This window comes from Canis aureus, chromosome 5, assembly GCF_053574225.1.
Source record: "Canis aureus isolate CA01 chromosome 5, VMU_Caureus_v.1.0, whole genome shotgun sequence".
NCBI classification, from domain to species: domain Eukaryota; kingdom Metazoa; phylum Chordata; class Mammalia; order Carnivora; family Canidae; genus Canis; species Canis aureus.
In genome coordinates, this window is record NC_135615.1 from 72,649,385 (window position 1) to 72,672,701 (window position 23,317).

At 45.0% G+C, this 23,317-nt stretch overlaps 1 protein-coding gene, 2 long non-coding RNA genes and 1 other non-coding gene across 5 annotated transcripts in view; 1 reads left to right on the forward strand and 3 right to left on the reverse strand.

Moving 5' to 3' along the window:
* GMEB1 (glucocorticoid modulatory element binding protein 1) overlaps positions 1-620 on the reverse strand; it is a 37,493-nt gene extending 36,873 nt beyond the window's left edge. Inside the window, exon 1 of one of the 2 annotated variants that reach the window (XM_077898856.1) lies at positions 473-620. The gene's annotated coding sequence lies outside the window, so the exon portion shown is untranslated. The remainder of the gene's footprint in view (positions 1-472) is intronic. The other variant, XM_077898857.1, reaches the window with a different exon arrangement.
* On the forward strand, positions 502-20,337 carry LOC144314568 (uncharacterized). The gene is made up of 2 exons (XR_013380455.1): positions 502-680; positions 19,463-20,337. It is a non-coding gene; the product is annotated as an uncharacterized LOC144314568 (long non-coding RNA).
* On the reverse strand, positions 19,454-23,312 carry LOC144314569 (uncharacterized). Its single transcript, XR_013380456.1, has 2 exons — positions 22,762-23,312; positions 19,454-19,960 (listed from the first exon to the last, which is right to left on the reverse strand). It is a non-coding gene; the product is annotated as an uncharacterized LOC144314569 (long non-coding RNA).
* Positions 19,461-19,594, reverse strand: LOC144315026 (U11 spliceosomal RNA). Its single transcript, XR_013380843.1, has one exon. It is a non-coding gene; the product is annotated as a U11 spliceosomal RNA (small nuclear RNA).
* Positions 23,313-23,317: the final 5 nt, after the last annotated feature.

Genomic DNA, 23,317 nt, shown 5'->3' on the forward strand with positions numbered 1-23,317 from the left:
CCCCGCCTCTGGGGATACCCAGGGATCCCCGGACCCCTCGCCGGGGTCCTGGGCGTCCGGGCCTCTCAGTCCGGAGTCACTCCGGCCCCTCCGGGCCCCTCAGACTAGGACTTCCGGGGCCCCCGGTGCGGGGGCGCGGGGCCCCCCGGCGCCCCGCTCGCCCGCGCCCGCCGCCCTCGGCCAGGGGCCGAGCCCGGGCGGCGCGGCCGGCCGCGCTGGGGGCGGCCCGGCTGCTCGGGCGGACCCAGCGGCAGCGTCCCCCCACCCCCCCGCGGCGCCGCGACGTCCGCTCGCTCCCCGGCGGCGGCGGCGGCACGCACAGGGCGTGGGGAGGCGCCCGCGGAGGCAGCAGCCCCCCGCCCCCTGCGCGCCCGCCCGCCCTCGCCGGCCGCCGCGCGGCCCCCGCGCCCGCCCCCCCGCCCCCACCCCACCCCGCGCCCGCGCCCGCGCGCCCACCCCTCCCCCTCCTCACCGTCTCCGTCGGGCGGGCGGGCGGCGAGCGGCCAGGGCGGGCGGGCGACGGAGCATGCGCAGAGGCCGCCACGGCCGCTACTGCCACCGCCGCCGCCAGGCCGGGCTTCAACACTTCCGGCCGCCGCCGCCGGCGAGCTGGCGCCTTAAAGGGGACGCGTCCCTATTGCGGGCTCCGCGGAGGATGAACCTCAGCCGGAGGGATTTGAGTGAGCCTTTACCTGAGCCGGGGTCTTCTGTTCTGTAGAGTCAGTATTGGGAAGGGCTCTGGGGACCCTAGTGACTCTTCTTCCCCCAATTGACGGTGAGGAAAAAGAGGTCTAAGCTAAAGATTCGCCTCATCCACAATCAGGGGCAGAAGCCGGTCTCTCGACTCCTCTGGAGGACTGCCCATTCCTTTTCCCCAAATCCAGTTTTATGGAGCTTACGTGTTGCAGACCTTCAGAAGTTATGCCCAACTATCAATTCGGAATCAAAGATCTGGTTGAGTATAGAGTCAGTAACCGGTCACGAGTCCTTGAGCAAGCTGCTTGCATTCTCTGAGCCACGCGTGTTTGCCAAGCCTTGGCTGGTCATGAGGTTATGGGTTCAAGTCTTGACTTCTGGGGGGGGGGGCGTTATTAACAGCTGCAAGCCTGTATGTCGCCGAAGGCATAGGTTGTTGTGAGTGTTAAAAGAGGTGATAGTTGAAAAATGCTGAAGAAGATTCCTGGGGCCAGTAATACTAATTAGCAAGTATTAAGACCTTTCTATAAGGTAAGCGTTGGGGAAGATGCTTTGTCTCCTATAGTAAATATTCCCGGCAGTCCTACCTAAGTAACTTCTTTTGACTGCCGTTTTATGGATCAAAAACAAACAAAATAAAAACAAAGAACTAGGGAGGCCAAGGAAGTTAACTAATTCCTAGAAGTCATATAACCTGTAAATAGTGGAGATGGGCAGGCTTTCACTTCAGGCACTCTTTCTGCAGAGTCTAAGGGTCTAATCGCTGAGATGGTTGCTCTCCTTAGTAGGAACAAATGAGGTGGGGGGCACTTTTTTGAGGGGGAAGGAGAATTGCTTCCCCACCTTGCCTCCTCCTGTGAGTCATCTCTCTGTTGGATGTCTCCTCCACCATGAAGAGGTGACCAGGAAGTCTTAAAAGTTCTTGATTTGAGGACAGGTGAGGAGACCCAGGAGTCAACAATGGAACTGAATTTGGGATGAGATGTTGGCCAAGTTTCATCTAACTTAAGCCTTGATTCACTCATCTGTAAAATAGGGATGATTTTCCTACTGCGACTACTCCCTGAGGGGCTGTTTCCAGGATCAAATGAGATGTACTACCCACATTAGTATCTGTTCGTATGATCAAGGACTTACACATTATCAGGTGATTTTGAATATAACAGGCTGGTCAAGACTGGACTCTTGACCTATATGAATTATTCCATAGTGGGACCATGTATATCTTTTGATAGATATTATCCTAGAGATATAACCTAAGCCCTAAAAAAGTTCAAAGGGCCCTCCCTGGAGAATTCCTGAAAAGCTTTAGGAAGGAGGGGGTATTTGAGCCTGGTCTCAGGGATAAATCAAAGGGAAAGTGGGGAAGAGCATTGCAGAAAGTACATCATGTGCAAATACAAAGAAGAAATGATGGGAGATGGGCTGAAGAGGGAAGCTAGAACCAAATGGTCGTCCCAAGGAGTATGGAGCTAGCAAGCAGGACTTGGGGACCCAAGGAAGGGTTAGGTCCTCTCCAATTACACTGCTAACTCCCAGCCCAACCCACAGGACTTGCCTGACCACTGCAATAATTTCCTAGCATTCAGACACACTATCCACCTCACCCTCAGATGTTCAACCTATGCACCTGGAGGGAGTAATCTATTGAAGAGATAAAGTCAAATGTGACTTCTTTAAAAACTTTACTTTTTAATTTTTAAGAAGATTTTATTTATCTATTTGACACAGAGAGAGCATAAGCAGGGGAGCAGCAGAGGGAGAGAGAGAAGCAGGCTCCTCCCCACTGAGCAGGGAGCCTGACTCAGGGCTTGATCTCAGGCTTCTGGGATCACAACCCCAACTGAAGGCAGATACCCAACAAACTGAGCCACCCAGGTGCCTCTAAAAACTCGTTAGTAGCCTCCCATGGCATTCAGAATAAAACCTAGCCTTACCACCACCATCAGGGCTACCAGGCATGATCTTCCTGCCCTCCTCTTTCTGCCCCTCACTCACTGTGCTCCAGACATCCTGGACTCCTTTGTGTGCCAGGAACCCTGTGGGGCCTTATCACTAACTCTTCCCTCTACCTGGAAAGCATCTCCTTCAGGTCTTCCGAGCTCATTCTCATCCTTCATTCCTAACAGGCCTTTCCTGGCTCCCAACCTAAAGTGGGGTCCCCAGGCACATTCTTTACTATCATCACTGCCCCCAATTCCATCAGGGCAACTATTATGTTCATCTGGGGGACTATTCCAGGGCAAAGACCACCTCTGAGAAAACCCCTCCTCCCCATGCCCTACTTTCTCTCAATCTCCCTGCTTACTTTGATAGCAATCCCCACAATTTAAAATCCCCTAGATTATTTACATACCTATTTGGGGTCAATCTGTATTGTTTATTCCTCATGGTATTTTTTTTTAATTTATTCATGAGAGACACAGAGAGGCAGAGACATAGGCAGAGGGAGAAGCAGGCCCCATACAGGGAGCCTGATGTGGGACTCGATCCTGAGACTCCAGGATCATGCCCTGAAGCAAAGGCAGGCACTCAACCACTGAGCCACCCAGGCGTCCCACTCCTCATAGTATTTGGAGCAGAGTTTGTGCGTGGCAAATGTTTGTTGATTGAAGGAATGAAAAATCAGAAAAATGTTAAGGTATGGACGGGGAGGAGAAAGACCAGGAAGAGGATGCTATGTCAGAGAGACTGCTATGATCGTCCAGGTGGGGAGGCTCCTGCAGAGCAGGGCCAGAACAAATCCTCAGGGAGCTGATGTGCTCCAGACAGTTTCAAATTGGAACCAATAGGTGTTAGTGACCACTTGCATGTGGGGGGTGAGAGAAAGATTGAGACAATGATGACTTCCCAGGGAAGAAACAAAGGAGGAAAAGTTGGTGGGGGTTGAGAGAAAGTAGAAATGATGAGTCAGTTTGGACCTTTGGGTGTAAAGTGTTTGAGGTACATCCAAATGAAGGTGTTCAAAAGGAAGTTGGATTGACTTGTCCCATACAAGAGGCCAGGGCTGGGATCTAGGAGCTGGCATGTGGATGTGATCATACAGGCCAAGAGTGGGTAAGGCCACTCAAGAGTATGCAGAGAGGGAGGGGCTAGCTGCCCAAAGCTAGGGAACATTAAGCTGAGAGGAACCTGCAGGGACCAACCAGAAATGGTCAGAAAAGTTAGGTCCCTGGACAAAGGGGAGAAAGGAAGCCCAGAGAACAGGCAGGAAGCTTACAGAAAGAGGAAAGCACCAACCATGTCTGATACTGCAGAAAGCTCTGACAAGGAAAAAGGAGAAGACACTGAATTTGGCAACTAAGACTTCACTGTTGATCCTTCCAGGGTGGGGTCACCTCTGAGGTTGGGAAGGAGGCCAGATTGTAGTGGATCAAGTAGTAAATGGGAGGGGAAGTAACAGTACCAATCAGTGGAGACAGTTTTTTAAATTTTTCTATAAGGGTGTCTGGGTGGTATAGTTGGTTTAAGTATCCAACTCTTGGTTTTATCTCAGGTCATGATCTCAGGGCCGTGAGATCAAGCCCCAAGTCAGGCTCCACACGGTGTGGAGTGTGCTTAAGACCCTCTCTCTCTCTCTCTAATTAATTAATTAATTAATCATTTCTATAGAGGGGTACTTGGCTGGCCCATTTGGTAAGAGCATGTGACTCTTGACCTCAGGGTTATAAATTCAAGCCCTGTTTTGGGTGTAGAGATTACTTAAAAATTAAAAACTAAAAAATAATAAAATATTATTTTTTAAAGTTTTATTTATCCATTCATGAGAGACACAGAGAGGCAGAGACACAGGTAGAGGGAGAAGCAGGCTCCCCATGGAGAGCCCAACGTGGGACCCGATCCTGGGACTCCAGGATCATACCCTGAGCCGAAAGCAGATGCCCAACCACTGAGCCACCCAGGCATCCCAATAATAAAATCTTTAAATAAAATAAGTAAAAATTTAAAGAAATGTTTTTGATAGAAACGAGAGACTAAGGCACAAAGCAGTAAGATGATTAAGAGGAAATAAAGTCATGTGAAGGCTTTCCTTTTTTTCACTTGTTTTCCCTGTGAATTACTTACTCACTATAGAAAATTGAGGGATCCCTGGGTGGCTTAGCGATTTGGCGCCTGCCTTTGGCCCAGGGCACGATCCTGGAGTCCCGGGATCGAGTCCCGCATCGGGCTCCCGGCATGGAGCCTGCTTCTCCCTCCTCCTGTGTCTCTGCCTCTCTCTATGTCTATCATAAATAAAAATAAAATAAATCTTAAAAAAAAAAAAAAAAGAAAGAAAATTGTAGAGTGCAGGGCAGCCCCAGCAGCTCAGTGGTTTAGCGCCGCCTTGAGCCCAGGGCCTGATCCTGGTGATCCAGGATCGCGTCCCATGTCAGGCTCCCTGCATGGAGCCTGCTTCTCTCTCTGCCTGTGTCTCTGCCTCTCTCTCTGTGTGTCTCATGAGTAAATAAATAAAATCTTTAAAAAAAAAAAAAAAAAGCTGAATAATAGAAGGATCAACAACTTTAAGGGACAGCTAGCAGTTAGGAGAGGGATGTTCAAGGCATCCAGGCCCCTGTGGGGAGATCGTGAGTGTGAACTGGATGCAGGCCTACAGTGGTTACAGTCAGTTTGGAAATAGCAGGGGATCAGGAAGTGTGTGGAGGGTTGGGGTAACTGGATGATGGGCATTAAGGAGAGCACTTGATGTAATGAAAACATTGGGTGTTATCTGCAACTGATGAATCACTAAACTACCTCTGAGACTAATAATACACTATATGTTAATTAATTTAAAAAAAAAAAGAAATAGGGGAACTGAGGGATGCTGATGCCCAGGTCTGCCAAGGCCCCGCTAGCTGCCACACTGCTGTAAGCATCTGAAAAATACACAATCTCCTAGGTCCTATTATTAACCCAATTTAACAGGAAAGGTTAAGAACTTACCCACGTTCACACATCTATTTATTGGCTCAGTTGGATTTGGACACAGGCAGTTGTGTTCCAGAGCCCATACTCTATCTCTCTATTGTGGAGCTCCTATTCCTGGCTGTACATAGAATTACTTGAGATTTTATAAAATACCTATACCAGGGCTCCACCCCAGATGAATTTGGAGAAGATCTCTGAGGATAGAGAAAGGATGCCTAAGTGGCACAGTTGGTTAATAGTCAGACTTGGTTTTGGCTCAGGTCCTGATCTCAGGGTCATGGGATCAAGCCCTGTGTCAAGCCCTGCCTCAGGCTCAGTACTCACTGTGTACTCTTTTGGCTTTTCTCTCTCTCCCTCCCACCCTCTAGCTGGTGCTCTCTTTCTCTCTCTAAAATAAATAAATAAATCTTTTTACAAAATAAATAAAATGTCCTTAGAAGACTCTAATGGCCAGCCACGTGCAAGGGCCAATCTAATCCTTACTCAGTGCCATGCAATTTTATTTTATTTATTTTTTTTAAAGATTTATTTATTTATTTATGATAGAGAGAAGCAGAGACACAGGAGGATGGAGAAGCAGGCTCCATGCCAGGAGCCCGACGCGGGACTCAATCCCAGGACTCCAGGATCACGCCCCGGGCCAAAGGCAGGCACTAAACCACTGCCCAGGAATCCCCCAGTGCCATGCCATTTTAAACACTTCGTATTAACTTATTTAATTCCCACAAGTTTGGTATGATAGATGTTCCCATCCTCAGATAGGAAAACTGAGGTTGCAATAGTTAGCAAGTGGTAGAGCCAGAATCTGAACTCTTTACCTCAGCCTCTGCTATGGCCTAACCATTCTGATTTCCTGAGACTAGGTGCTCATCAGATTGAAAGGGAAAGAAATAAACACTGCTTGAGCCCCTTTTCCGTGTCTGCTACTGTGTTAGGAGCTTTCCCATAGATGAAATTCCACATAGGGATTGTTATCCTCATTTTCCAGAAAAAACAAGACAGACTCAGTGAAGTTAAGTGGTACACTCTGGGTTGCAAGATTGAGAAGCAGCTGAACTGCCACTTGCATGGGTCCATCCAAAGTCTAGGCTCTGTCTCAGGACAACTTTTTCCGCTTCTATGATATCACCTCCTGCCCATGCCAGAGGTTGAAATCAGTACCACCAGGACCAAGCATTGAGCAGACCTACTAGGGTTAGACCAGCTGGAGAGTTTGTGCCCTATTTTGAGGGGCCACAGTCTGCCATGGAACCAGAATGTGGGTCCAGTGTGGCTAGAGCATTCAATTTGGAAGAGGAAGTAGAAATCCGGAGTTTTATTTGATATCTGTGGATTTGTGTCAATAACCAATTTCAAAAAAACGAAAACAATTCGAAATTTCAAGCAGGGACTCTGGACTCTACCTTGCCCATCTGTGAAGAGGTGTGGCCTATGGGTCCCAGGTGGCAGGGTCTGGTTTCTCTTCCCAGGCATCTACTTCCAGCTGCCTGACCAGCCACGAATTCTGCAAAGTCAACATGTCCACACTGAATTCATGATTTCTATCCCCACTTCACCTTAGATACCCCCCTTCCCCCACCTCTTGTCTCCTGTACCTCAGAGAATGGTACCTCCATCACTCAGTCACCTCCCAACTGCCTCCTCTCTGAATCCCACCTAGTCCACACGACCATCATCACCTGCTTCTGAGCCAGAACCTCCTTTTTTTTTTTTAAGATTTTATTTATTTATTTCTGAGAATACACAGAGAGGAGAGAGAGAAGCAGAGACACAGGCAGAGGAAGAAGCAGGCGCCATGCAAGGAGCCTGACGTGGGACTCGATCCTGGGTCTCCAGAATCAGTGCTAAACTGCTTGAGCCACCTGGGCTCCCACCGTGAGCTGCCTCCCAGGCTTCACTGTTACTTCCTCCAATGTCTTCTCTTCCTCTTACAATTAACCTTGAACTCCTCATCATGGTCTACAAGACCTTTCATGAGCTGGCTCTGGCATCTCCTCTTGACTCTTGTTTTGTTTTAATTTTTTTTTCTCTTGACTCCTTTTTGTCACCCTGCTCTAGCCTCACTGACCTCCCAAGTTCCTCCAACACATGGATTGCATGACTTTCCCCTGTGCTGTTCCCCAAAGAATCCTGGAATGTTCTTCCCCCCACACCTTCAGCTGGCTCCTTTCCATGCTCCAGGTCTCACCTCAGTTCCTGAGCCAGGCCTGCCCTGTCCTCACTGTCTCCAGTCGCCTTGCTCCCCAGTCACTCTCTCTCACATCTCCTTTATAGCCCTTATAGACACTGGCCACATCTTCCTTGTCTGTATCAACTTCCCTCCCCCTCCCCCACTTCCCTTTCTAGTCCATCCCCTTCTCTTCCCCTAACCTGCCACTGACATGCCTATATACCCTGTAATGGAATCCCCTTGAAGGCAGGGACACAGTCTGTTTTATTCAACCTCCAGAACATTGCCTGGTACGAGGGGAGTTCCCAAAAAACATTTATTAAGGACTGCCTACGCTTTTGTGGCTACTTACCCACTCCCACAGCTTACCCTACCCTCTGCATCACATCTTCAGAAGCCAGAACCCACTAACAGATGGAGAGTGAATCAGAAAAAGAGGTGGAGAGAAAAAAGGAGGAAGTTCTGCCAGTGAGTGAAAAAAAAAAAAAAATCTGGGTTGAATCTAGATTTTGTCAAGTGAGTCACCTACTCCCCCCATCCCAGACCCACCACCCACTGTCCACCACCATGACCAAATCAAAAAGCTTAATTTCTGGTTTTGGAGAGGCCAAGATTTAAGTCATGCTGACTCCTTGAACTTGGATCTGTCTCTGTCTCAGCCTCCGTTTCCTCATCTGTAAAAAGAAGATGGTAAAGGTACCTCATTTACAGAGGAGTTGTGAAGAATAAATGGGGTTAAAAAGACGGAGAATAATGTCTGGAATGTATTAAGAACTCAAGAAATACCAGCTGGTATTACTATTAATACTCCAACTGGCAACACCCACCTGCCTTACAGAACTCAGAGCCCAGTCAGCTGGGGCCTCTATTGGATACAGGACCTCTCTGGGCCTCAGTCTCCTTATCTATGATGGGGCCCATTAGTAGCTACATTTCATGAGTACATGCTCCATGTCAGGCACTTGGCTTACACACTCTTTTGCTCCCTGAGCTGGTGCCAGCTTCCAGCCCCAGTGATGGAGACTTTTTTTAAAAAAAGATTTTATTTTTAAGTAATCTCTACACCCAATGTGGGCCTGGCACCCACAACCCTGAGATCAAGAGTCACACCCTCTACCGACTGAGCCAGCCAAGGCACCCTGATGCTGGAGACATCTTAGGCACAACCAAAACCTTGTTCTTTACCATCGTTTATTTTCCTTTAAAATTTTTCATTTTGATGTATTCAGTTTTAATTTTTAAAGATTGTGGTAAAATATCCATAACATAAAACTTAGCATTGAACCATTTCTAAGTGTACACTTCAATGACATTAAGTACATTCACATTTCAGCACCATCCATCTCCAGTACTTTCTCATCATCCTCAGCTGAAACTCTGTGCCCATTAAACAATAACTTCTCATATCCCCCACTTTAGCCCATAGGAACCATTGTCCTACTTTCTGCCTTTATGAATTTGACCGTTTAAGGTACCTCAAGTAAGTGGAATCACACATGATACTTGTTCATGTGAGTCTGGCTTATTTCACTTAGCATAATGTCTTCAGGGTTCATCCATGTTGTAGTGGTTACCAGTACTTCATTCTTTTTTAAGACCAAATAATATTCTGTTATGTGGATATTTATTTATTTTGTCTATCCATTTACCCTTTGATGGACATTGGGATTGTTTCTACTTTTTGACAATTGTGAATCATGCTGCCATGAATATGGGTGTACAAATATATCTCTGAGACTCTCCTTTCAGCTCTTTTGGGTATATACCCAGAAATTTCCAGAAATGGAATTGCTAGATCATCTGGCAATTCTACTTGCAATTTTGTGAGGATTGCCATACTGTTTTTCACAGCTGCTGTATCATTTCACATTCCCACCAGCAGTTCTCAATAGTTCCAATTCCTCGACATCCTTGCCAACACTTTTTTTTAAGTTTATTTATTTATTTAAGTAATCTCTACACCCAATTTGGGGCTTGAATTTACAACCCTGGGATCAAGAGTTGCACACTCTTCCTGAGCTAAACAAGTGTCCTGCCAACATTTGTTTTTTGTTTGTTCATTTTTTTTTAAGATTTTATATATTTATTCATGAGAGACACGGAGATAGAGGCAGAGACACAGGCAGAGGGAGAAAGAGAGAAGCAGGCTCCATGCAGGGAGCCTGACGTGGGACTTGATCCCCAGTCTCCAGGGTCACACCCCCTGGCTGAAGGCAGCGCCAAACCACTGGGCCACTGGGGCTGCCCTCCCCTGTTTATTTTTAATAGAAGCCATCCTGATAGGTGTGAAGTGGTATTTCATTGTGATTTGGGGTTTGTTTTTGTTTTTTTTTTTTCGCTTTTAAAGATTTTATTTATTTACTTAGAGCAAGCCAGAGAGAGAGGATGAGCAGGGGGAAGACAGAGAAGGAGAGGAAGAGGGAGAAATAGATTCCTTGCTGAGCAGGGAGCCTGACCTGGGGCTCGATCCCAGGACCCCGAGATCATGACCTGAGCCAAAGGCAGACGCTTAACTGACTGAGCCACCCAGATGCCCACACATTGTGATTTTGATTTGCATTACCCTAATGACTAATGTTGAGCATCTTTTCATGTGCTTATTGGCCATTCCTATATCTTTAGAGAGATCTCTATTTAAGTCCTTTGCCCATTGTTGAATTGAGTTTCCTTTTTTACTGTTGAGTTATAGGAGTTCCTTATAGAGTCTGGATGGCAGCTGTTATCAGATATGTAATTCACAAAGATTTTCTTCCATTCTAGGAGTTGCTTTTTCACTATCTTCCTATTGGCCTTCAATGCATAAAAGTCTCAAATTTTGATGAATTCCAATTTACTTATTTTTTTCTTGTTGTTTCCTGTGCTTTTGGTATCATATTTAAGAAATTACCAAATCCCATATCATGAAGCTTTCCCCGTTTTCTTCTAAGAGTTTTATAGTTTTAGCTCTTACATTGAAACTTTTTATACACTTTGAGATATTTTTTGGATGTGATATAAGGTAAGAGTTCAAATTCATTCTATTGCCCATTCTATTGGGCAGCCCGGGTAGCTCAGAGGTTTAGTGCTGCCTTCAGCCCAGGTAGTGATCCTGGAGACCCTGGATTGAGTCCCATGTCAAGCTCTCTGCATGGAGCCTGCTTCTCCCTCTGCCTGTGTCTCTGTGCCTCTCTCTCTCCCTCTCTATGTCTCTCATGAATAAATAAATAAATAGAATCTTTAAAAAGAAAAAAAAAATTCACTCTGTTACATGTGAATACCCAGTTTTCCCTGCAACCATTTGCTTGAAGACTGTTTCTCCCCTACGGAGTGGAAAATAGTTGTGGCACTCTTATCAGAAGTCATTTGAGGGCAGCCCGGGTGGCTCAGGGGTTTGGCGCCACCTTCGGCTCAGGGCCTGATCCTGGAGACAAGGGATCGAGTCCCACATCGGGTTCCCTGCATGGGGCCTGCTTCTCCCTCTGCCTGTGTCTCTGCCTCTGTGTGTGTGTGTGTGTGTGTGTGTGTCTCATGAATGAATAAATAAATTTTTTAAAGAAAAAAAATCATTTGATACCAGGACTTTCTATTCTATTACATTGATCTATATGTCTGTCTTTATATCAAAACCACACTGTTTTACTTATTGTAGCTTTGTAGGAAGTTTTGAAATCAGGAAGTGTAATCTTCCAACTTTGTTTCTTTTATAAGAGTATTTTGGCTATTTGGGGTCTCTTGAGATTCCATCTGAATTTTAGGGTGGGTTTTTCTATTTCTGAAAAAAGAAGTTGGGATTTTTATAGAAATTGCATTGAATCCCGGGATCACGACCTGAGCCAAAGACAGATGCTCAACTACTGAGCCACCCAGGTGCCCCATCATTTTGTAGTTTTTATGTACAATTTACACTCCTCCTCGGTTAAGTTTTACCTCCTTGTTAAACTTATTCCTGAGTATTTTATTCTTTTTGATGTTATTGTAAATGGAATTGTTTTCTTAATTTCCTTTTTGGATTGTTAGTGTATAGAAACAATTTTTGTGTGACCATCTTATCAGCGGTCACTTATCCCAATATCGTAGATATGGACCAATAGGGGAGCACAGGGACCAGGTTTTTGTTTTCTTAAGTAAGCTCTATACCTAACATGGGGCTTGAACTCATGACCTTGAGATCAAGAGTGGCATGCTCTACCAACTGAGCCAACCAGGTGCCCCTAGGTTTGGTTGATTTTAAGAGGAGCCATGCTTGCATCTCTGTCTACCTGAAGGTTAGAAATGCCCTCTTCCCCTCTGACAAATTGACACTCTCTTCCTCTCTCCTTAAAATGCCAAAGCTTGACAGCCTCTCAAAATGCATCTTTCTGGAGGTGTCTGGGTGGCTCAGTTGGTTGGGCATCTGACTCTTCTTTTCTTTTAAAGATCTTATTAATTGGGATCCCTGGGTGGCGCAGCGGTTTGGCGCCTGCCTTTGGCCCAGGGCACGATCCTGGAGACCCGGGATCGAATCCCACGTCGGGCTCCCTGCATGGAGCCTGCTTCTCCCTCTGCCTGTGTCTCTGCCTCTCTGTCTCTCTCTCTCTGTGTGACTATCATGAATAAATAAATAAAATCTTTAAAAAAAAAATCTTATTAATTTACTCATGAGAGACATACAGAGAGAGGCAGAGATATAGGCAGAGGAAGAAGCAGGATCCATGCAGGGAGCCTGATATGGGACTTGATCCTAGGACAGCGGAATGATGACCTGAGCTGAAAGCAGATGCTCAACCGCTAAGCTACCCAGGTGTCCCTGACTCTTGTTTTCTACTCAGGTCATGATCTTGGGGCCATGGGATGGAGCCCTCCATTGGGCTCTGTGTTCAGCAAGGAGTGTGAGATTCTCTTTCCCTCCCTTCCTGGCCCCTGCACTCTCTTTTTCCCTCAAATAAAGAAAAACTAAAAAAAGAAAAAAAAAATCCATCTCCCTGAACCACATCCCTTGCCCTCACCCACCTGGAGTAAATCCATCCTATTAGGAATCTATGACCTGATTAGAAGGAGTTCCATTCTAGTTACAGAAGGTCCTGCAACTTCCTTACAGGTGGTGTAGGCTTAGACTACCGGTTAAATGGGAAGACTGGGGATCCCTGGGTGGCGCAGTGGTTTAGCGCCTGCCTTTGGCCCAGGGCGCGATCCTGGAGACCCAGGATCGAATCCCACATCGGGCTCCCGGTGCATGGAGCCTGCTTCTCCCTCTGCCTGTGTCTCTGCCTCTCTCTCTCTCTCTCTGTGACTATCATAAATAAATAAATAAATAAATAAAAAAAAAAATAAATAAATAAATAAATGGGAAGACTGTTCTTGTCCTACCTAGGAGAATGGACAGAAGCAATCTGTCTTGTTTATACCTATATCCTATGACATAGTAGGTGCTTAATAAATAGCAGTGAATGTACTCATATATACATAAGTACCTTATGGATTATGAAGATTGTATAAATACATATTGAATGAGTACTAAGTACATATTGTGTACTAAATACATATTGAATCAGATACTACAAACACCAAGGATGTAAGTAGTATACAAGACACAGGTTCCACACCTTCACATAAGAGACATTCTGGCTGGGGAACATAAATATTGAGCAACTAACTTTACATTACTTGTAAATGCATTAATAACAATTATGATAATGTTCCGGTGAGAAGTACATGGTGCCATGAAAGAGTGTAACAGAGTGGGGGAGCTAACCTAGTAAAGGGTGGGGAATCAAGGAAGGCCTTTCTGAGGAAGTGATATCATATGAGTTGAGATATGAAGAATAAGGAGAAGTTAGCCATGATGGGAAAGGAGGGGAGGAGGAGGACCTATTGAAAAAGAACATTTTCAGCTAGAAGATAAATTTTTTGGAGGCCCTGGGGCGAGGAGAGAGTAGTGGCTTCAGAGATATACAGAGACCAGTGTGGCTGGAACCCTGAGAACAAAGAGGGTGGTGAGTCATGGAGACTTACAGGATGTTAACCCAAACTAGTTAGGCGCCACTGAAGGATCTTAAATGAGGGAGGAGGCGGGAGAGGGGGGCAGTGACATAATCCGCTAACACACAGGAGCTCAGCATGCAGGAAATTCACTAAGGTCAAGTTTATAAATTAGAGAACTTATTCCATAAACTGATTACAGATTCTCAGGCTCCTAGCTGAGTATACTCTCCTTCTAGCCCTTGAACTTTTTTTTTAAATGTCTTTATTCAAGTAAAATTGTCATACCACAAAACCTCTTTTTTTTAACAACTGATAATTTGTTAAAAAGGTCGGTTTAAGCATCTGCAATGGGGACTTCAACCTCAACTCCTTTCTCAATACTGATGGAAGTAATCTGCTTTTAACTATCTCAGAAGAACTGTGCAAATCAGTTGCTTTCGGATCCTCATCTGAAAACTATCCCAAGTTTTAGAACCTTCACCACAGGAGTTTTTCTTGTAGTGATTCTCAGAGTCTTGGTAGGCATCTGAACTGGTTGTTTTACATTGAGATTCTCTTTGTGCCTCTGATCAAGTCAACACATACTTCTTCCAAAGATTTTATGCTGCAGCTGGTGAGAGTAATTCTACTTCAGTGAATTGCCACCTCTGGTTCCGCCGGTGTCCTCCCGGTGTGGCTTTCTGCCTGACTTGTTCCCCAGGGAGAGTGAATGGCAGTGAGGCAGGAGCAGGAGCAGGGCATCCAAGGCTCTGCTGTAGCTGCCACCACATCTTACTCCAAGAGCAAAACCCGTCCATTTTAAGTGTATGATTCAAAATTTTTAATAAATTTATAGAGATGGGCACCTCTGACCATAATGTAGTTTTCAGACATTTCCTTCACCTCCCCTAAACCCCCCATGCCCATTGTAGTTAAGCCTCACCCCACAGGCAGCCACTAATCTTTTTTCTGTCTCTCTGTATTTGCCCTTTCTGGGCACTTTGTATAAAAGAAATCATATAATAGTTGGTCTTCTGTGACTGGCTACTTTGTGGTTTTGTTTTGTCATCAGTTGCCTTTCAGTGACTCTGTGTCTCCATTATTTCTCTAACCTTTTCGTGCACTCTGTACTTTCATAGAAAATAGGAAAATATGGTGGCGCCAGATTGGCTCCGTTGGAAGAATGTACTAATCTTGATATCAGGGTTGTGAGTTTGAGTCCCATGATGGGTATAGAGATTAGTTAAATAAATAAAGCTTTTTAAAAAAGGAAATAGGAAAATATGGGTAAACAAAAGAAAAAAAAGCTTCACTTTCCCAATAAATCTTTCCTTTTTTTTTAATTTTAAAGATTTTATTTATTTATTCATGAGAGAGAGAGAGAGAGGCAGAGACACAGGCAGAGGGAGAAGTAGGCTCCATTCAGGGAGCCCGATGTGGGACTAGATTCCTGCACTCTGGGATCATGCCCTGAGCAGAAGGCAGATGCTCAACTGATGAGCCACCCAGGCGTCCACCCGACAAATCTTTCCTAACAGATTCTGCTGTAGTTGACATTCTCCTGGAGCATTCTGTGCAGTCAGAGCACCTGATTCCTGTCAGAAGACCTGAGCTCACCTCTTGACTCTGCTATATTCTAGCTGTGTGATCTGGGCCTCTTGGAATTTCTGTGTTCTATTCTGTAAAGTGAGCAAAATAATACTACCTACCTCATTGATTTATGTGATGAGTAATAGGAGCTAATGCATACTAAGTGCTCAATAAAGGGCCTGGCACTTGATAAGTGCTCCACAGAGGTGAGCCATTACCATAAATTTTCCTATGCAACATTTTAATTAATTAATTAATTAATTTATTTATTTATAGTAAGCTCTGTGTCCAATATGGGGCTTGAACTCATGGCCCCTAGATGAAGGGTCCCATGCTTTACAGACTAAGCCAGCCAGGTGCTCCTCTATGCAACATTTTGTATTATTTTTTAAATTTAAATTCAATTAATTAACATATAGTGTATTTACTGTTAGTTTCAGAGGTAGAGTCCGGTGATTCATCAGTCTTACGTAATACCCAGTGCTCATTATATCACACACCCTCCTTAATGTCCATTACCCAGTTACCCCATCTCCCCAACCTCCTCCCCTCCAGCACCCCTCGGTTTGTTTCCTATAGTTAAGAGTCCCTCTCTGATTTTGTCTTGTTTTATTTTTCCCTCCCTTCCTCTATGATCCTCTGTTTTGTTTCTGAAATTCCACATGAGTGAGATCATATTATAATTGTCTTTCTCTGATTGACTTATTTTGCTTGGCCTAATACCCTCTAGTTACATTCACATCATTGCAAATGGCAAGATTTCATTCTTTTTTTCTAAGATTTTATTTTATTTATTCATGAGAGACAGAGAGAGAGGTAGAGATATAGGCAGAAGGAGAAGCAGGCTCCCTGCAGGAGCCTGATGCAGGACTCAATTCAGGACCCCGGGATCATGACCTGAGCCAAAGGCAGATGCTCAACCCCTGAGCCACCCAGGTGCCCCAAGATTTCATTCTTTTTGGTGGCTGAGTAATATTCCATTGTGTATATATACCACATCTTCTCTATCCATTCATCTGTCGATGGACATCTGGGTTATTTCCATAGTTTAGCTATTGTGGACATTCCTGCTATAAACATTGAGGTGCAGGTGCCCCGTTGGATCACTACATTTGTATCTTTGGGGGTAAATACTTAGTAGTGCAATTGCTGGGTCATAGGTTACCTCTATTTTCAATTTTTTGAGGAAACTCTATATTGTTTTCCAGAGTGGCTGCACTAGCTTCTATGCAACATTTTAATGAGTACGTTGTATCCCATTTGTGGCTATCCCTTAGTTGGTTTGACCATTGCTCTTGAATATGTAGGCCAGGGGCCAGTTAACTATGCTCCCTGGCTATTGCTTGGGAGTCTAAGAATGGTTTTCACATTTTTAAAAAGTTTTTAATTTAATTTTTTAAAGGATTTTATTTATTCATGAGAGACACAGAGAGAAGGCAGAAACATAGGCAGAGGGAGAAGCAGGCTCCCCGCAGGCAGCCTGATGCAGGAATGGATCCCAGGACCCTGGGATCATGACCTGAGCCAAAAGTAGACACTCAACCACTGAGCCACCAAAGTATTCCTGGTTTTCACATTTTTAAATGGCTGGTAGGATTTTTTTAAAAATCAAAATAATACTATTTCATGACATACAAAAATTATATGAAATTCAAATGTCAGGGTCTATAAATAAAATCTTATTGGAACACAGTTACACCCACTTGTTTATATATTGTCTGTTACTGCTTTGCAACAACAGAGTTGAGTGGCTATCAGAGACCGTATGATCACAAAACCCAAAATACACACCATCTAGCCTCTTTACAGAAAGTTTGCTGATACATTGTGTAGATAATTCTTCATTTCTTATGCTTCATAAAAAATACTGCAAGGAACATCCAAGGCCTGTGAGACTAGGTCTCAGGGGCTGGTCTCTTCAGGCTTCCCTATGTCCTGCCACCTGGCTGGTTTCATTCTGGCCATTCTGGTCTTTCAGCTCTGGGACTGTGTAGTACATTGGATCCACCCTCAATGGTTTGCCTCTACATAAACAGCCCTTCTCCCAACAACTTTGTTTGGTGGTCTTCTATTTCTTCTTTTGGTTTCAGCTTCAAATTCTTTGCTTTAGGAAAGCTTTCCCAGAAACTCCCCTTCCCAGCCAAACTCAGCATAGTACTCAGTTTGCTCTCTCTCCCCTCACTAAGCCTTGTGAAGTTAGACACTTGATGGATCACTACTACACTTGACCCTTGAACAATGCATAGGTTAGGGGTGCGCCAACCCCTGCCCACTCTCCCTACTGTAAAATATACCACTATAGGGGCAACTGGGTGGCTCAGTCAGTTGAGCATCCAGCTCCTGATTTCAGCTCAGGACATGGTCTCTGGGTCATGGGATAGAGCCCCACATCAAGCCTCAACCAAGCTCCACACACAGCGAAGATTCTGCTTATGCCTCTCCCTCCCCCTCTGTTCCTCACCCTGCTCTTGCTCACATTTACCCCCTCTTTCTAAAAGAAATGTCTTTTTTTAAAAATCCGAGTATAACTCCCCACCCAGTATAACTTTTGACTCCCCTAAAGCTGCATTCTGTTGACTAGAAGTCTTACTGATAACATAAACAGTGGATTAAGACATGTTTTTGTATTATGTGTATTATATGCTGCAGCCTTATAATAAAAAACTAGAAAAAAGAAAATGCTATTAATAAAATTCTAAGGGAAGGGCACCTGGCTGGCTCAGTCAGTGGAGCATGCAACTCTTGAAGAAGTATAAGTTCAAGACCCACCTTGGGCATAGAGCTTACTTTAAAAAAAAAAAAAAGACAAAGGAGAAAAAATACATTTATATTACGATGAGAGTGGACTGTGCAGTTCAAACCCATGTTGTTCAAGGGTCAACTGTATATTGAATCACTAGTATACACTTGTTGTTACAATGGATGAACCCCTTGCTAAATCTTTTTTTTTTTTTTTTTTAGTTTTTTAGTTGCTCCCTCCCCCCACCCCCCATAATCTCCACACCCAAGGTGGAGGTCCAGCTCACCACAGGGATATCCAGAATCCCATGCTCTTCTGGCTGAGCCAGCCAGGTGTCCCTAAATCTCCTTTTAAACATAGTTTTACATATGAGGATACATTCTTGAGAGATGATTTTTTTTTAATTTTATTTATTCATGAGAGACACAGAGAGAGGGTCAGAGAGGCAGGCAAAGAGAGAAGCAGGCTCCCTGCAGGGAGCTGGATGCGGGACTCAATCCAAGGACCCCAGGATCACAACCTGAGCCAAAGGCAGATTGTCACCCACCCAAGCGGCTGAGCCACCCAAGTGCTCTGAGAGATTTTTTTTTTTTTTTGAAGGTTTTAGATTCTTACCTCTTTGTTGAATAGTTATCCAGAAAGGTTGTTGGTAGCCAGCAGTAAGAAAGTGCTAAACTGATACTTTAAACTATTGCTTCTGTTTTTTTTTTTGTTTGTTTGAAGATTTATTTATATATTCATGATAGAGAGAGAGGCGGAGACACAGGCAGAGGGAGAAGCAGGCTCCATGCAGGGAGCCCGACGTGGGGAGCCCGACGTGGGGAGCCCGACGTGGGGAGCCCGACGTGGGGAGCCCGACGTGGGACTCGATCCCGGGACTCCAGGATCGCGCCTTGGGCCAAAGGCAGGCGCTAAACCGCTGAGCCAGCCGGGGATCCCTATTGCTTCTGTTTTTAAAGGCCAAAAGCTATCGAAAGAACATTAACACAGCTTCATTTTATTTTTATTTATTTATTTTTTTAACACAGCTTTAGAAAGGGATGTATACGCCTGGTTGAGGGGAAGAATTTTTATAAAATCAGTTATGTTTGCTGATTCAATCACCCCTGCAAGCAGACACTTAGTCTGGATAGTCTCTCTGGACTCCAGAGTGCCCTTGAATAAACATGTAACTTTACTTTGCTCAAACCTCCATTCCCTAACCTGTGAAATGGAAAAACAGCCGCTTTTCCTACGTCAGCCATCACCCGCTTTACTGTGAAAAACCACAGTGTGTAACCACAGTCCTTTGATGCTTCTCGTAAATAGTTGACTTAGCTAATCTAACCAGCACGTTGTCGAGCTTCTTACGCGTTGGAGACTTCAGCTACTCCCTATAACTTCTTAGGCGTAAGCATCAGAGCAACGCAAAAGTTCTTACATTAGTTAACTTCTGACAGGGGCGCCGGGACCAACGATCACCAGCTGCCCAGGTACCAAAAAATTATGCTTCCGAAATCTCTTGATGTCGATTCCGCACGAAGAGCAATGGAGCTGCCCTACGTGTGCCACTCACGACAGAAGCCCTTTTTGCCTTGCCGGGCCCATAAACAGGGTGGCAGTGCTGGCGAAACCCTCTTTCGATAAAGGTGAAAACAAAGTGCAAGCAATTTCCTAATTCCTCTTCCTCAGGTTGAAGTGGGGAACTGCAAGACATGCTGAGCCGTAGGGCAATCTTCACAGGGAGACTTTTGTGATTTGTCCTTTCGATTTTTTATATGCAAGTAAAGGCAAGGACGTAACTGATATGCAAATGTGCGCGGTGCTTGCTGGGAAGGAGCTGGCGAGCGCGGAGGGAGTCGGCGAGCCGGGAAGCTGTCGCCAGCTGCAGTGCACGCCGGCTCGCACCTGTTGTACGCTGCGCACGATACCCGCTTCTTGGCGCCGTGGGTACCTATCTGGGGAAGACATGAATCCCATCCTATTAAAATTGAAAATGCACAAACTTGGGCCACCCCTAGCCATCTATCTACCCTGCAGCGGCCCCACCATAGAAACATTGGAGACACAGGGAGAGAAAGACCAATGGATTAGCAGAACGTAGTGTGTTCTTCAAATGGAATGAATGGTATCTGCTGCGCTGCCAAGAAGTGAATTAGACACCAAACACCACTGAGTACTGAGTTGCAGAATCAGGTACAGCGTGATGACCATTAAGGTGAAGGGGAACAAAAGCAATGCTAAATTTGGATTGGTTAAAGTAGATCTTTATCAACAGATATAAAAGTGGTTGAATAGGCTCACATATCATTAATAAAGAGCATATTACATAAAACAGTGCTGTATATTTTCTAATGCCACATACTTTAACCTTTAAAAAAAAAAAAAGATTTGAGAGACAGAGAGCGAGAGAGAGCAGAACGGGGAGGAGAGGGAGAAGCCGGCTCCCTGCTCAGCAGGGATGCGGGGCTGGATCCCAGGACCCTGAAATCATAACCTGAGCTGACGGCAGACATTTAACCCACTAAGCCACCCAGGTGCGCCCCTATAATTATTTTAAAAAGCAAAATGGGGGCAGCCCGGGTGGCTCAGCGGTTTAGTGCCGCCTTCAGCCCAAGGCCTGATTGTGGAGACCTGGGATCCAGTCCCATGTCAGGCTCCCTGCATGGAGCCTGCTTCTCCCTCTGCCTGTGTCTCTGCCTCTCTCTGTGTCTCTCATGCATAAATAAATAAAATCTTTTAAAAAAAAAGGTGGGGGGTCACATGCTCTCCAGACTAAGCCAATCAGGTGCCTCCCTATATTTCATTTTTTAAAGTCCAGCTTGTTGATATGTAATTTATATATATTAATTTCACCTTTTTTAAATCATATGGTTCAACTAATATAGACATGTACCTTTTACCACAATCAAATCAAAATATCAAACATTTCTATCACCCACAAAAGGTCCTTTGTCTCCTTTTCTAGCCAACCCCCACACCCCCTAGGCCCAATCCTGGTAATCAGTGCTCCTCTGGCCCTGTAGTTTTGCCTTTTCCAGAATGGCATAAAAATGGAACTACTCACATAGACTTCATTTTTAATATAAAATCAATATGTGCTAATTGTAAAAAAAAATTGAAAGAATACAGAAATGTGAGAATGTTTTCCCCAAACTACTACTAAAAGTTTAGTCTTTCTCTTGCCATACTGTTTCCTGTGTACATATATGTAGATTTTTATAGACAGGCACTTTAATATCATACAGAGGTAACTGGCCTCTACAAAGAAGCTGTAAGAGAAGGGATTCACATAAACAGCTCTTACACTATAATAGGAAGCTGACTTGTACTATAAACGTGGAAAGCCTAGATATGGGCAGTCAGCTGTTTGTTGGGGCCTCCTCCTATAATCCACCACTCATCTCTTCAAAAACAGATTTTATTTATTTATTCATGAGAGACACAGTGAGAGAGACGCAGAGACACAGGCAGAGGGAGAAGCATATCTCTTCAAAACAAATCATTATTTCACTCCTCTATTCACCACTCCAGTGCCTTCCCCTTATAAATAAACCCCGAGTTCCTACCATAGCCTATAGGTCCTGCCTGAGCTGAATCCTGCCTGCTTCTCCAAACTCTTTACCTGCCACTCTCATAACCTATGAAGGTCCAGCCACCTTGGCCATCTTGGTCCTTAAAGATGCTTTCCTAGCTCAGGGCTCGCCCATCACCCAGTTAGATAAATCTGGTTTATTCTTGTATTCTCCCTTCTTACACTTTTGTGTACTTTTTGATGGTCTATTTTCCTACTGTAGATTGTAAACTAAGGACAAGGATATTTATTGTCTGTGGTATCTACTAGAACAGACTCAGCATTTAGCAAATAGCTTGGCACATAATGAACACTCTATTGAATGAATGAATGTACATTTACTATTTTTAAAAAGATTTTATTTATTTATTCATGAGAATACACAGAGAGGAGAGAGAGAGAGAGGCAGAGACACAGGCAGAGGGAGAAGCAGGCCCCATGCAGGGAGCCTGATGTGGGACTCAATTCCCGGTATCCAGGATCAGGCCCTGGGCTGAAGGCGGCGCTAAACCGCTGAGCCACCGGGGCTGCCCTGAATGTACATTTAAACTGGTTTTAAAAAGATGGGAGAAAAAAAAAATTAAAAGAAAAAAAAAAGGAAAAGAAAGATGGGAGTTGTGGGGAGTGTATGTGTGTGCCCAGATCCTTAGGAGTGAAGAGAGTAGTATCAGGGAAATTAGACTAAGGAAGACTGCTTAAAACTTAATGGTGAAGGGGACTTGAATCTAAGAATTCGGATCTGGTGGCAGTGTAGATGGTGACTGGAATGGGAGTTTGGTGGGATTTTAAGATAAAAAGACAAAGAGGGCACTGGGGCACCTGGCTGGCTCAGAAGAGTGTGAGACTTTCAGGGTTGGGTTTGAACCCTATGTGGGATATAGACATTACAAAAAAAAAAAAAAAAAGAGAGAGAGAGAGAGACAAGAAGGGCAGGTTACTGCACTGATACATACAGGCGGGAGACATCTCTTCTGATTACTGTGGACAGTTACCATGGCTCACTTTGGGCTGTCACAACCCTTTGTACATTCTTTTACGTTTGTGGGTTCTTCTTCATCTTAGGGTAAATGCCACATCGGCTAGGACTGGGTCTTACGTGCCTATCACCTGACATAGGGTTAAAAATAAAATTATCCCAAAGCGCTTGCTAGAAAAACCAAAACCATCAGTTCAATGGTTACATACACGACAGAATCGGGCTTTACAGGGAGACTTCTGAGTTCAGGTTGAGACTGCACAGCTAGAACCTTAATCTCTCACGGGTTTTCTTTAAAAGATTAAATAAATGATAGATACATCGGAAGGGCTGAGCAAAATTCCTGGATGACAGCAAACACTCCATTGATATTATGAGTCGCCGCCAATCCACAGGTACAAACGGTGTCTCGTCTCCAGGTTGTTGCGTTGCCAATTCCCTTGTTAAGGTGCAACAGGATTACGTACGGGGTGATGCGGTCCCAGGTGGTATCTCTGTCCCGAAATCAAGATAAAGGCACCAACTAAAAATGGCGACCTCTCGACCCTCGGAAGGCGTCAATTACCGGTAGTGCTTGCGATAATACGACAGGCAGAGACGGCAAGAAGCAGCCAGGGCACGGTTCCTAACACCTGGCTAGAGGGCGAAGGGCTCGCCCACGCTGCCAGTCAACCACCAGCAGGAAAAAGCACCGCGGCCGGAGCGCAGTAACTGCCCAGGACCGCGACCACGTGTCAGAGGGCAGTCTGCGCCTGCGCAAGCCAG